Source organism: Diorhabda sublineata, chromosome 6, assembly GCF_026230105.1.
Source record: "Diorhabda sublineata isolate icDioSubl1.1 chromosome 6, icDioSubl1.1, whole genome shotgun sequence".
Classification (NCBI taxonomy): domain Eukaryota; kingdom Metazoa; phylum Arthropoda; class Insecta; order Coleoptera; family Chrysomelidae; genus Diorhabda; species Diorhabda sublineata.
In genome coordinates this window covers 32,694,846-32,698,179 of record NC_079479.1, presented here as the reverse complement: position 1 = coordinate 32,698,179, position 3,334 = coordinate 32,694,846, and positions in this window count along the sequence as shown.

Here is a 3,334-nt window from a genome sequence, read left to right as displayed (position 1 = left end):
GAAGTTTGAGCCAAAATATGCAAATATTTTGACATATTTGGATCATGTCTCAACTAGACATTCCATTTCCAAGTAATTCTTTTCTTGTTTTCTCGATATGGAGGTATTAGTATCGAAAATAACCTCGAGAGTTCTCTTAAATACGCTATATTGATTATTATATTACTAAAGGAAGAGGAAAGAAAATATTAATTGCAAAGTTTATTGATTTGTCATCAATGAGTTAAACCAATAGCAACTAGTGTTAATGTACCTGTATCTAAATCGTCTCATCTCTGCAACTTCTCATTGCTCTTTTCAGTCTAACTGTTTACAATACTTTTTGTAAACTGAAAACACCAGAAAACATCTGTTACTCTTTTGTAAATAAATTGATTTACTTTAATTATTTCCTTCTTTTAAATTATGTCGATCGTGTTTCCAATTCCACGAAATATTTGTATACGTTAAAAAGTATCGATGAATTTGAAAACTATCGAATACCAATATTTCTACTAAAAGAATTTAAGAAGCTTTAAGAATCAACAACTCCCTGTCTTTACCAAGAAAATAACATTCCGCCATCAGTTTTCAATTAAAACTTAACATAATTCTATAATTATCACTGCTATTATCTGTAGTGTCAAATTTTCGCTTTGTGATTCAATTTATATGTTTTTGTATAATCCTGTATTATATACATATATCATATAGATATTATGTTATCTCTAAAGATAATCTAGGAAGTGAATTATGTTTGGAAAAAAAAATCTATGAGTTTTCCTGTCGAATTAATTAACTACTTCAGAAATGCTGAGAGTCGACGCACCCACCTTAGGCGACAATGAACTCGAAAGTGTCTTGTTTACGTATCTGCGGTGGTTCTCCCCTTTTAAAGGGAGTTATTTTGGGACAAAGGGTGTTCACACCGGAAATAGTCTAAAAGTGCAGATTACCGACTACGACTACGGTATGGAAATGCATCGTTTTTTTTTCTATCGATACCCTTCCTAACCTAACTTTTCTTTGGAAAATCATTTTGTAGCATTGGAAGAAGATTTAGTCACTTGGTAATAATAATATATTGAATGAGTTTAATTAACGGAACATCGCGATTTTGTCGAAAAGGCTTGTATGTTTCTATGAATTTTTATTTTTGAGTCATTTCAAAATAAGGTGATATACGTAGAAGTAACAAAAAATGTGTAATATTTTTAATAATTCAGATCCTAACCGAAATCTAATATCATAATCTACTATGAATAAGCTTAGAGCTATTTTTTAATAAATGTAAATCGGCAAAATCAATAAGAGAAAATCACACGGAATATCCACAATTAATTTATGGTAAACGATAAAACTTTACAACACTTTACAGGTGCTTTAGGTGTGTGGTATTCCATGAAGAAGTAGCTCACACCGTGCGACAAGCCACAATTAGTAAAACTGCGTGTGGAAATCTGAAATGAAGCAATTACTAAATAATGTGTTCTCTAATGATGTATCAAGAACAGTAGTTTCATTAAATGGCCTCCTTAATTACCCGACATGAATCCTTCTTACTATTTACTATAGGATCATTTATTTGTTTATGAATCATAGCTAGACAATAATCAGAAATTGAAAGATAGAGTAATAGAAATATTTTATGAAGTTTTGAGAATCGCATGGCTTTTGATATTACTCGATTTGGTTTTCTTCAATTCCCGCAGGTTTTTTTCGACATGGCTTGAAAAAATATATTATTACAATAGTTTTGTTGACCTTTTTCACTTACGTATTGCAATAAACTTTGTTATAGATTTGCTACTACGAAAAAAAAGCCATATCAATATATTATTTCAACTTCAATGGAGTAGTTGCAAAAGATAATATAATTATATGAAAAATATGAAGCGTTTTTAGGTACTTGTATCAAATTTAAAAACAGATAGTGATCAATTTGATATAACATTACATTTGGAAGAATAGTTATTTTCCTAACAAGTGCGGAAAGTGATACTTTCCCGCACGCGACTGCATTTGTCCCGTAAATACAAAAAAGTAAACCAACCCATTTTTCTAAAATTATTTTATTCCAACAAACATAATAATATACAAAACTAAAACTAAAAACTACTATTTATTATAAATATTAATATTGAAAACACAATTTGTTGCATTCTGTAGACTAGTAAGAATTGCCGGTCCAGTGGAGTTATTTGGTTTCAACTGGAAGGTAGATGACGTCGATGAGGATGGCATCGGTTGCAGGTCGCATAAAGATGACGGTGACGGTTTTAAGTCATTTGGCAGGTAACAGCTCGGAATTAGTTTCATTTGCAGCCTTCAAAATGGCTTCGGGAAGTTTTTTGTCGGATGAATCCATTAATATTATTGTATCGGATTCGGTTTAATGTGGTTTAATTTAGAAGAAGATTGTTCTTATTCGGTCACTTCCAAGACGTTTTGAACAACTTTGACGTTTTAGTAACAATTACATGGTTATATAAAAAATATCTGTATTATTTTATATTTTTAAAAAATTAAAAATGCTACAAAAAGCTAGAAATGGTTTAAATTTTATTTGATGGACTATTTAGTAAATATTTATTTACCTGTAGTAACAATAATTATAATCTCAGATGTAAAAAACTATCTAATAAGGTCAAAATTTGCATAATTTTACTTTCCCGCACATTCAAAACTAAAATGCGCGCGGGAAAGTGCGTTAAAACGCACGGTTGTAGAAAAAAAGAATAATTCGACAACAATGTAAATATTAACAAGAAAATCGTGATATCCATTAAAACACAGATTGTAAACTAATATTCACAACAATTATTTGTCAAATTTTGAATTGCAGTCGTTTAATTTTATAAAATTCTTAATTTTATGCTATAAGTTTCAGATGATTTTGAAAACTATTTGTATATTTTATAGTAAAATCGATTCGAATAATTTAAAACAAGTAACAAGAGAATGAAGATATAAAAGTTTCTATAAACCCTGTAGAAATAACTCCCTTGGTACATGACACAATTGATAGCCTACTCATTATCACCCACTTGAGACCACTTCAGTGTTTATAAACAAAAAATTAAAGTCAACTTGTTAGCAGGAGAGTTTAAAATCATATCTCTTGTTTTTTGTCTGTATTCAAAGATGTTTTACAAAAATATGGAATTTAATGGCCTTTTATTAACACGTGCAGTGAAAGTGGTTGATAAAAAAATGTTTCAGTTGGCAAGTAACTGAATATATATATATCATAGCATGTGGTTTTCTTGAACATATGTGGGAAAAAATTAGATTTCCAAATGCCGATATATTTGATTCTAATTTAGTTAACTTACTATGTCTTATTTTCTTTAAA